The following is a 12,483-nucleotide window of genomic DNA, read 5'->3' on the forward strand; positions in this document are numbered from 1 at the left end:
ATTGTATGTTTTTATTATGTACAACATGATGTTTTGAAGTATATATACATTGTGGAATGGTTAACTCTAGCAGATAAACAAATGCATTACCTCACATAGTTATCTATTTTGTGCTGACAGTACATAACATCCACTCACATTACATTTTTTAAGACTACAATACATTGTCCTTAACTATAGTCACCTTGCTATACAGCAAGACTCTTAAAATGTACTTCTCCTATATAACTATAATTATGTATCTTTTCATCAATATATCTCCATTCCCCCTTCCCTCTAACCACACCAGCCTTGGTAACCACCATTTCTACTCTCTATTTCTATGAGATCAACTTTTTTTAGATTCCACATACGAATGAGATCCTGTGGTATTTGTCTTTCTGTGCCTGGTTTATTTCACTTAACATAATGTCCTCCAGGTTCATTCATATTGCAAATGACAGCATTTCATTATTTTAATGGCTGCATAGTATTCTATTGTGTATATATCACATTTTCTTTATCCATTTATCCATTGGTGGACACTTAGGTAGATTCCATATCCTGGCAATTGTGAATAGTGCTGCAATAAACATGAGAATGGAGATACCTCTTCAACATACTGATTTCATTTCCTTTGGATATAGACCCAGTAGTGAAATTGTTCAATGATATGGCAGTTTTATTTTTAATTTTTTGAGGAACTTCCATGCTATTTTTCATAATAGCTATATTAATTTACATTCCCACCAACAGTGTATAAAGATTCCCTTTTCTCCATATCCTTGTCAACACTTTCTCTTTTGTCTTTCTGATAATAGCTATTCTAACTGGATTAAAGTAATATCTCATTATGGTTTTGATTTGAATTTCCCTGATGATTAGTGAGGTTGAGCATTTTTTCATATACCTGTTGGCCATTTATATTTCTTTGAGAAATGTCTATTCAGGTCTTATGCCCATTTTTAAATCAGATTATATATATATTTTTGGTATTAAGTTGAATTCCTTATATATTTTAAGTATTAATCCTTTGTCAGATATACAGTTTGCAAATATTTTCTGCCATTCTTCAGGTTATCTCTTCACTCGGTTATTTCCTTTGTTGTGCAGAAGCTTTTTAGTGTGATATATTCCTACCTATCTATTTTTGCTTTTGTTTCCTGTGCTTTTGAGGCTTTATCTAAAAAATCCTTGTCCAGACCAATGTCACAAATCATTTTCCCTATGTTTTCTTCTAGTAGTTTCATAGTTCTGGGTCTTACATTTAAGTCATTAAGTCATTTTGAGTTGATTTTTTATATATGATGAGAGATAAGAAACTAGTTTCATTCTTCTGCATGTGGATATCCAGTTTTCCCAGAGCCATTTATTGAATAGACTGTCCTTTCCCCAAAGTATGTTCTTGGCACCTTTGTTGAAAATAAGTTGGCTGCAAATGTGTGGATTTATATCTGGGCTCTCTATTCAGTTCCTTTGGCCTATGCATCTGTTTTCATGCCAGTGCTGTGCTGTTTTAGTTACTATAGCTTTGTAACATATTTTGAAGTCAGGTAGTGTGATGCTACCAGCTTTGTTCTTTTTGCTAAAGATTTCTTTGGCTATTTGGAGTTTTCTGTGGTTCCCTATAAATTTTAATATTATTTTTTTCTATTTCTGTGAAGAATGCCATTGGTATTTTGATAGGTATTGCCTTGATTCTGTAGATCACTTTGAGCGGTATGGACTTTTTAACAATATTAATTCTTCTAATCTATGACCATAGGATATCTTTCAATTTATTTGAGTTTTCTTCAATTTCTTTTGTCAGTGTTTTATGGTTTTCATTGTAGAGATTTTTCACATCCTTGGTTAAATTTATTCCAAAGTATTTTATATGTTTTATAGCTATTGCAAATGGGATTCTTTTCTTGATTTTGTTTCAGATAGTTGGCTATTAGCATATAGGAATGCTATTGATTTTTGTATATTGATTTTGTATCCTGTGACTTTACTGAATTCATTTATTAGTTCTAACAGATTTTTGGTGGAGTCTTTAGGGTTTTCTATATATAAAATGATATTATCTACAAACAGGGACAATATTACTTCCTCCTTTTCAATTTGGATGCTTTTTATTTCTTTCTCTTCCCCTGGCGAGAACTTCCAGTACTATGATCAGTAAAAGTGGTGAAAATCGGCATCCTTGTCTTATTCCAAATCTTAGAGGAAAAGCTTTCAATTGCTCCTTGTTAAGTATAATGTTAACTGTTAGTTTGTCATGTATAGTCTTTATTGTGTTGAGGTACATTCTTTTTCTACCTAATTTGTTGAGAGTTTTTGTTACTCCAGTGTTCTGGAATATTCATGGTGGTAATCTTGCTTCTGGATAGTTGCTAGTTGGGATTCTGTGGGTGGGAGGATTGAAGTCAGATAACTCCTACTCTGCCATTTTGCTGACTTGACTCCTTGGAAATCATTTTTAAAGCAGTATTCCATTCTCTTCTAGCTTATAGTAATGCTGTTAAGAGAGTTTTTGTCATGATGGGATGTTGAATTTTGTCAATCCTTTCCCTGCATCTATCAACATGATCATATGTTTTTTGCCCTTCATTCTGTTAATGTGACGTATCACATTTATTGATTTGTGTATGTTGAACCATTGTTGCATCCTGGGATGAATCTCATTTGATCATGGTGAATGATCTTTTTAATGTGCTGTTGAATTCAGTTTGCTAATATTTTGTTGAGGATTTTTGCATCTGTGTTCATGAGAGATATTGACTTGTAGTATTCTTTTTTCATTGCATTCTTCTCTAGTTTTGGTATCAGGCTAAGGCTGGCCTCAAAGAATGAGTTTGAAAGATGTCTCTCTTCTTCAATTTTTTGGAATAGTTTGAGAAGAATTTGTATTAGTTCTTCAAATTTTTGGCAGAATTCAGTAGTGAATTCATTAAGTCTTGGACCTTTTTTGATGGGACACTTTTTATCACTGATTCAGTCTCATTACTTGTTATTGACATAGTCAGATTTTCTATTTTTTCATAATTCAATTTTGGTAGGTTTATGTGTCTAGGAACTTATCTACTTCATCTAGGTTTTCCAATTTATTGGAAATGGTTCTCTTTGACTGTGATGCCCTTTCCCCAAGTCAGCACAGCACTACACATGGAGAATTCCCCTGGATTCATGGTTTATATACTGGAAAAAGTGAGTTGGAGGTGGATATTTGGCTTTCCAAAAATTCTGAGACCCTACACAGGAAGCTCACTCCTGTCTCAGGAGTATTGTGAGTGCCAACATGGCTATACCACCTGAGGTCAGCTAGAGACAAAGAGTAGAGGTAAGGTTCACGATGGCCAGCACACAGAACTTAGTAGTTGCTCTTCATTCTGGACAGCAGAGACACCACATCAGAGAGGCTGGTCAGCAATGCTACACTGTAGGAATATGGACCATGCTGTTAAGAAGTCTGAAATTATTTTAATTTCTGATTGTTAGTATGTGACCTGCTCATTCTCTATCTTTCTGTCTCTGTCTCTCTCTAATTCTCTCTCTCTCTCTCTCGCATGCGCGCGCTCTCTCTCTCTCTCTCTCTCTCTCTCTCAATTTGTATATAGGATATTTTTTATACCCAGGATCCTGAATTTCTTAGTGAAGAGTCCTAGCTTGAGTTTATTTTTATCTATTGTCCTTTTTTTTTTTTTTTTTTTTGAGACACAGTCTCACTCTGTTGCCCGTGCTAGAGTGCCGTGCTGTCAGCCCAGCTCACAGCAACCTCAAACTCCTGGGCTCAAGCAATCCTACTGCCTCAGCCTACTGACTAGCTGGGACTACAGGTATGCACCACTATGCCCGGCTAATTTTTTCTCTATATATTTTTAGTTATCCATATAATTTCTTTCTATTTTTTTAGTAGAGATGGGGTCTCCCTTTTGCTCAGGCTGGTCTTGAACTCCTGAGCGCAAATGAGCTGCCCACCTCAGCCTCCCAGAGTGCTAGGATTATAGGCATGAGCTACCACACCCAGCCTGTCCTATTTTCTTTATGAGTTTTTTTCCAGTGTGGAAACATATATCCTTTAATCACAAATATTTTCTCAAATTATTTCATTAATGATATTGTCTTTCTGTTCTTTTCTCTCTTTTTGAAGCTCCTATTATTTGTATTTTGTATCTACTGTGCTGGTCCTTATAATTTTCTTTATTCTCTTATTTTTCTACCTCTATTTTTAAAATTACTTCCTGGACAAGTTCTTTAAATTTATCTCTCAATATAACTCTTGAGGTTTTCGTTTATGCTATTTTTTTTTAATTTTTAAGAGGTATACTTATCTTCTGAATGTTTCTTTTTTATAATATCATGTTCTTCTTTTAAGCTTGTAATATCTTCTCTGATTATATTAATGATAGACTTTTAAAGTTTTTTTAAATTGTCTTATTCCTGCATAGTCACTGTAACTTTTCACTTGCTTTTTTTCTGTAGGTTGTTTTTGGTATCAGTATTGTATGTTAGATACTTTCCTCAGATGCCTGGTAATTATTTTTTTAATGACAATCTAGATATCTAGGTAATTCCTGGTAATTCTTGATGTCTGCTCACATTTAAGAATGTAGAATTAAATATCTAATTAGAAGCTCTGGGAAATCAGAGTCCCTCATCCCCCTGGATGAATTACTAATTCATGGATAAGCATATTGTCCCAGGCCAGGTTAATCAGTATCCTCCTTAGATGACTGGGGAAACTACGGCCTGTTTCTGGGATTACTAATCTAGCAGACCATGAGTCTTGACTTTCTGGTGTCATATTGGCCTACATATATTGAGAGCTTTCAAGAAATTGAAAGACAAACTGAATGTAGATGACATCACTTAACTTCTCCCATACTTCAACCACTGTACCTCCTGTTTGGTTTTTTTTCCTGCTTAAATTATTTTGATTTGGGTTCCTATGACTTTCAACTGAAAGTTTTTTGACAGATACAACATATTTCATGATGTTTCTCTGCCTGCCTGAAAATAATGTAATTTATGCCACCTGCAAATGAAAAAGGTCATCAACTATTCATCACTTCACTTCAGCTTTCCCCTAATGTCTCATATACCCTGTGAGTGCCAGTGTGTCATCTAATGTCCAATATAGCAACAGTGAGAATGTATGATATGGGAACAGACACAAAAATATCATCTGCAAGTAACAGTGATGATAAATTCACATTTTCTCTGAGGGCCGTCTCCTCTCCCTCTAAGATATCATTTAGTTCTGGGCTGTTTCAATGGGGAGAAATTGTGCCAAATATTATTCTCCAATTTCTTATTCTTTACTCTTACTGATTTCTTCTTGATAATGTATGTATTGATGCCCCTTTCTTAGGGTTTTTCCGTACTTGGTTTGTTTGTGATAACAGTGTGAACATCCTTTATTCATAATGTCCTTATTTCCCAGATGCAACTATTCTTGATCTTGAGCATTTTTACATAACCACTTTAAAACTCATATTTCTTACATGATTTCCAGTTACTCTTTTAGCAGGTGGGAAATAACTTCTCAATTTGAAAGGCATCTATTATTTAGCAAATTCTGGTTTAGATTCCTCTAAGATAAATGAGAATTTAGAATACCATAACGATGTTCATTTTTTTTTCTTGAGCCATGTCTGAATGTAAAATACTCTTTAGCTGTTCAGTGCTTCTAAAGATAGCTCTCTCTCTCATAAACTTCACATTCCTACAAAATCAGGTTGCTTTGGAAAGCAGTTGAGAGTCTGTGTCTCACACTGCTGTATCCCACAGGGCCTGATGTATTTTCTATGTCCATAAAAAGAGGCTGCAGAATAATGACTAATTTTACTTGGAAACAGTTTGCCCATCAAAAATACTTTTAGGGATTTGTGTAATCCATATGCCTGATGTTAAAAACATTGTCAAAATAATGTTTATCATATTTATTAGTCAGCTCCATCACACATGAGCCTCTTGGCATGCTTACAAAATCCTAAGGCTGGAGAAAAAAAGAGGCCATAATTCATTGAGGTGCACACTCTATAGTAAGTATTGTAAGAGCAAGAAATATGTTCTTATGTCAGGGCCAAGAGTTGCTCATAGGGCCAGAATTTTAAAAGAAGGAACTGAGCATTATCAAAAAGAAGCAAAACATCTGGAGGCCCCAGAGAGAAGAACCAGGCATCCTTCAAATATCACTTCCTGATAGCTAAGACACCAACAGGACTTTTTTAATCCTTGACTACCTTCTCTCCCATCCCCCTCTTTTTTTCCATGGGATCTCTCATCCCACCTCTTTTCTTTTTACCTTTTACCACATTTTCCATTTTGAAGATTTCTATTATTCACACACTCTTTCAAAACACGGCTCTATGGCTAAACAGGTTCTGATTATTTTTTTTGTTGTTGTTGAGGCTGGTCTGATTTTAAAATAGCTGTTAGCTTTCAGTCATTTAATCTGGAGGCCAGTACAGTATGCATCCTAATTTAAGGACAACTTGCTAATATCACTATAGGGAAACAGATAAGGAATGATACATGGGCACATACACAGATTCAGTAATTGATACAGACCCCAGTTTAAGTGTTTCCATTACCTCTTCTCTAAGGATTCTGGGAAGTACCTCCCTCTACCCACAACATATCCAGAAAGTATAACAGCAATAAGGCATCTCTTTAAAACCCACACTTTCCTCTTTGTTCAGGTAGTGGAAAGATTGTTGTAGAGTGCAATCTATAAAGCAATGTGAAATTTATTATCTTTAGGAAATGAAATGTCCACGCAGTCTGGTTATGCAAAAGAAGCAGATTAATCTCTATCAATGTCATTGTCCTTATTTTTCCTAATGACCCAAAGGCAGAGGGTTTCTGGTTACGTGGTAATAAGGCTACAACTCTAAGAATATGTTTTTTCTGAAGTGACAGTGTGGTAAGTAATAAAAAGTGATAGCTTTAGCATCAAGAGTCAGTGCTTTTAGATTTGTAAAATATAGAGGGTTAGATTAGATCTTTCTAAGGTCTTTTTCAGCTGTAACATTTTATGTTCTATATCAATATGGCTGTATCTTCTTAGAAGCACTTCACTTTCTCTCTTATTGTTCTTTTCATTTTTGAAAGAAAAAATCCTTATTTTGTGAAAGATCTTTGTGAATCCCTCATGTTATAAAATGTGATAAGTTCATCCCCTTCAATCTCTCTATTATACCTCTCTCCTAAGGAGGGTAGGAAGGTTAAATCAACTAAACCCTGTAATTCTAAGCTGCCTTGGTTTAATATTCTTACACAGGGTTAAGAACTAAGAAAAGCTATACAGATACTCTCTCATCTTGTTTTTCCAAGAGGATTTTATTCTTGACCTTCAAGAGTTGAAATAACTCAACAGTAAAATGCTAAGAATTTTGTGGAAACTGTTTTGCTACACCACAAATAGTTTTCCTCAGCATAGAGCTTTCATCAGAGCAACTTCCAACGTAATGGCGAGCATCTTCACAGAAAAGTATTTTGACTTTCACTCTGGGACAGTGTATGAGGAGACACGAGCTGGATTTATGCTTCAATATTATTAGATAAGTAAGCTTCTACCAGACATTTCTTTCTTGAGATTAAAACTATCCCAACACAGACACTTGAGTTTTATTCATCTCTGAAGTCACTTCTATAACCAGTTTATTGAGAAGAAGGGTATAAATATGACTAAATTTATTTTTTCTCCAATCACTGTTTTCAACCATGCACTGTCATATCTCCCTTCCCTGTTGAACAGTGAATCACTTAATGGATATCTTGAAAGATGCCATTATTTTCTCGTGGCTTTCAGTTACTTTATGACAATCCAGGTTAAAGCTTCAATCTCAGACTTGATTTGTAGTTCATCTCTTCACTGCCCCCAAAACAAGCTTAAGCTGGGACAACTTAAGATAGTGGGGAGAAGCTTAGTCTGCTCTGAGACACGTTATTTTTTTCATTCCACTAAAGAACTAACTACAGAGAGAGGCAGAGAGGAGGGACAGGGAAAGAGACTAGTGCCTCCTTACTTAAAGTGGCTATTGTTGTCCTCTTTGGCTATCATAGTGTCACTGGCTAACACTGATTGGTGATACTCCTATGGCAGACATCCAAACAAGCCAAATCCTGGCTTTCTGGTAGAGTGGTTGTTTGAGGGTATGAGATCTTGGGGATGGGAGACCTCAGGCAATCTTTCTGCTGCCCAAGACCCCGAAGAGGCTGAGAATTTCAGCTTTGGCCCCTTCTAACCTCTCCTCAGCTCCTACAGCTTCTTGTTGTTGGAGTTACCCAGACAGATGGGCAGCCATCTTGGATGGCATATCAACAGGATGGATCAAATCCATTTGCTCTCTTGGTATGGTTCCCCAGAATCAGACTCTTAGACAAGAAATGCCAGAAAAGGAGTAGGGAAGTGAGACAGGGAATGGAAGACAGCCAGTAAAGAGTGCATTAGCAAGCAAGTTACCCTTAGGGAAGCTGGACTTCAATTCACTGGGAAACTATGGGAGCTAGTATAAAATGTTAGCCTTAGAGTCATCCTGCCCAAAGGATAAGGGAACTGAATATTATAGCAATCTCTGTCAGTCATTGATTGAGAATTACTCTCAGGGATATAAATTTCCCAGCATTTCTGACCTGCATCAGCATGGGGAGGGGGCCTCAAATGGCCACAGAAAGCTCTTTTTCAAAGAAACACAGATGATGGAATCTGGAAGTCCTTTACCTGGAGCCATCTTCAATCTCACACCCACAGGCCTACAATTTCCAGGGTCACTCTGTTTCAGGCTGTAGATCTTCAGGGTGACTGGAACAGCTCTGTAACCCAGCTCAGGGGCAGTGGCTGTGTGGCCACATTCTCCTCATGGCAAGCATTAGAGACTCCCAAAGGGGTGGGAGGAAGCACTCAAGGCTTCTTAGGGCCTAGCCTTTGAACTCACTCCCTGTCACTCCTGTCTACTTTCCATTGGCCAGGTCCAATATCAATAGTGAGATGTGAAAAATATTATTTCTCCTATAGAAATAGAGGAGGGCGCGGGGAGGTGAATATTTGCTGACAATAATCTAATCTACCACACATAGTCTCTGAGCATGGAAAAAATTTAAGAGTCCCAAAATGAGTAGTAACAAATGTCCATACAGAACAAAAAATGTCTATTGCATCTGGTGATTAAAGATGTCATTGATTTTCTTTAAGAGTACATTTTTACCAGAACAGAGTAGACCAAAATAAAATTATAGGTAATTATTAGAAAATTTAAAATAATGTTAATTTATTAATAATGAATACTTATATAATATTGCATATAACATAATAATTCATGTATTAGTTGTAATGAAATATTTGAAAGTAACAACTGCCAGGCACGGTGGTGCATGCCTATAATCCTAGCACTCTGGGAGGCTGAGGTGGGAGGAGCACTTGAGCCCAGGAGTTTGAGGCTGCAGTGAGCTATGATGATGCCACTGCACTCTACCCAGGGTGACAGAGTGAGACTCTGTCTCAAATAAATAAATAAATAAATAAATAAAATTTTTTTGATTTAATTTAATTTAAAAATAGCAACTGAGACAGCTGGTGTATGCAACTCTAAGAATTTAGCAGAGAGAAAAATGAAAAGATTGGATAAGAGCCAGAAGAGAAAGTCATGGAATATCACAGGAAAGACATGTTAACCTTTGATAGAAGAAAATAAAAAACATTATGAAGATAAAAAGAGAAAGATTAACTGCAAAAGCAAATTTCCCAAGAAGATGAGAATTTATTCTGGCAAAGAGACTTCTGAAGCCAAAAAGAAGAGAATGCCAAACGGGACAAGCAAGGTCAAAGAAAGACATTTCTGAGGCCTCTTTGGCAAGGTTCCAAACTAATTATTCATTAAGATAGTGACATTTAGTGAGTGCTCCTTGTGCGCCAGGCACTGTGCTAAGTGCCATGAGGTGCTCTTTCTCTTTATCCGCATGTTATAATGAGGGAACTTGTCCCCAGCTACACAGCTGCTGTGTGCAGATAGTCAAGACTCAAACCCAGACCTCAGACCCCATGATGTTCCCATGATGTTAAGAATCAGGAATCTACCATTCTCCATTAAAAAGTATGAGGGATTCATGGAGAAAAGACTTATTCCAGGGCTAGAGCAGGAAAGACAGGATGAGACAAGATGAGATCTGAACATCCTGTACTGGCAGAAAACAAGGAAGTACTCAGAAAACAAAAGATGGGGGTATGTCAAAGGGACACAGGAGCCAACCTGAATATGCTCCCAATGGACAAAACTGGAAAAAAATTGAACAGAAATAAAGTAGTACTAGATTATAACCCGAAGTATAAAATAACTTCTCACCCCAGTGTGGGCTAGGTTTAGTGACTCATTCTAATGAATAGAGCATGGAAAGGGAAAAGTAGTAACTTCACAGTGGAGAAAACCTGGCAGACAGCACCTTATCCAAGTTATCAAGGTTAATATTAGCAGTGATAAGTCATGTGGATATTATGTATCCACTGATGTGATATGATGAGAAGGGTACTTCACCTCTGTGGTTTTCTTCCTCCAAGATCCTTATCTCCAATCCAAACCATGAGAAAATGTCAGACAAACCCAAACTGAGGAACGTTCTACACAATACCTGACCAGTAGTCTTTGAAACTGTCAAGATGACTGGGCGAGGTGGCTCATGCCTGTAATCCAAGCACTCTGGGAGGCCGAGGCGGGTGGATCGTTTGAGCTCAGGAGTTTGAGACCAGCCTGAGCAAAAGTGAGACCCCGTCTCTACTAAAAAAATAGAAAGAAATTATATGGAGAATTAAAAATATATACAGAAAAAATTAGCCGGGCGTGGTGGCACATGCCTGTAGTCCCAGGTACTCGGGAGGCTGAGGCAGGAGGATTGCTTGAGCCCAGGAGTTTGAGATTGCTGTGAGCTAGGCTGATGCCATGGCACTCTAGCCCGGGCAATAGAGTGAGACTTTGTCTCAAAAAAAAAAAAAAAAAAAAAAAAAAAAACCTGTCAAGATCAAGAAAAGTCTGAGAAAATGTCATCGACCAGAGAGCCTATGAGAAATGAGGACTAAATGCAATATGGTATACTGGATGGGATCCTGGAACACAAAAAGGGCATTAGTGGAAAAACTGGTGAAATCCAAAGAAAGTTTGGTCAATGGCAAAAGCAGTGAAGAATGTGGGCAACCTGAGGAAAAATGAACTATGGATGGAGAATACTGTGTTATTGTTTATTATTCTTCATTACAACAGCAACAACACTTTGATGGAGTATTTTATCTTTCTCCAAACCATTTCCCATATGTCACAGTGCCCCAAAAGATAAATAGCATAGATTTTATTATCTTCATTTTACCATATCATTCAACATTTACAGTCTGCTGAGCACAGTCCTAAATAGATATATAATATCATATAACTCAAATAATCCTTACAACAACTTTGTGGGGTAGTTACTATTTTTATCTTGATTCTCCAGAGGAGGATACTGAGGCACGGAGAGGCTATTTAACTTGCACAAGTCAACATAGATAGTACATGGAGGAGCCTGACTATGAGCAGAGATGGTTGGCTTCAAGTCTTGCCCATGGCCTTTCAGCTAGAGTGCCTCAGGTCTTTGGGTTCAGAGAGGCTAAGTGAGTGGCTCAAAGTCACAGAGTTTGGTTGGTTCTGGATGGTTCAGAACCAAGACTAGCACTGAGGTCTGGTTCCCAGTCCAGTGCTTTCCCCCTGTTTCCAGGTACCATCCCATGCATTTTTTTTCCCCTTCTCCAAAGCACAGTGAAATTCAAATTTTCAGAAGCCAATCTGAATTTTAAAAGTAGTACTGAATTATAACCCAAAATGTAAAATAATAAGCATGCATCCATGCTGATATGAAAAATTGAATAAATAAATAAATGAGAAAGAAATGCTTTGAATTTCACTCTACCTAAACAACTCAAAAACAGCTAGGAATTCTTGATGACATATGTTTGTGGTCCCACGCTGAAAGCTAAATAGAGAAAAGAACTTTATCACTGGTCCAGTTTTCCAACAGGATTCTTATCTTAATGTATTGTCTCAGGGGCTGACAACAATTCAAAATTTCTTCTGCTTTATGGACATTTCTTGGAAGTTCTTGACCTTTTTTAATTGTTGAGGTTTAACTTCGTTTACACTTACTTTATATTTCATATCTTTTGGCACTCTTTGGAGTTTTACTTTAGTATATGTTCTCTGTAGAACGTTATTTTAAATGAGAAGAATGACTTTCAAGGCTTTTAGGCTTTGGGGATGCTTCTATAATTTTTTCAAAACTTAAAACTCTCTTTCCTAGCATGGTGTTCAGCTGGAATGTGAAGAAAAGAGAGTAATAACTGTGGTAATATTTTTTTTAAAAACATGGCAATGTCTTAGGGGTTTGGGGGTTTTCATGGAAAGTGGATTAAAAATTCTCAATTAATAGAATCAGCACTTGAATTCATGATTCAGTTGTGCTGTGGTTCAAAAACAATAAAACTGAGAAAATGTATTTCCA

Source organism: Eulemur rufifrons, chromosome 30 (genome assembly GCF_041146395.1).
Source record: "Eulemur rufifrons isolate Redbay chromosome 30, OSU_ERuf_1, whole genome shotgun sequence".
Taxonomy (NCBI): Eukaryota; Metazoa; Chordata; class Mammalia; order Primates; family Lemuridae; genus Eulemur; species Eulemur rufifrons.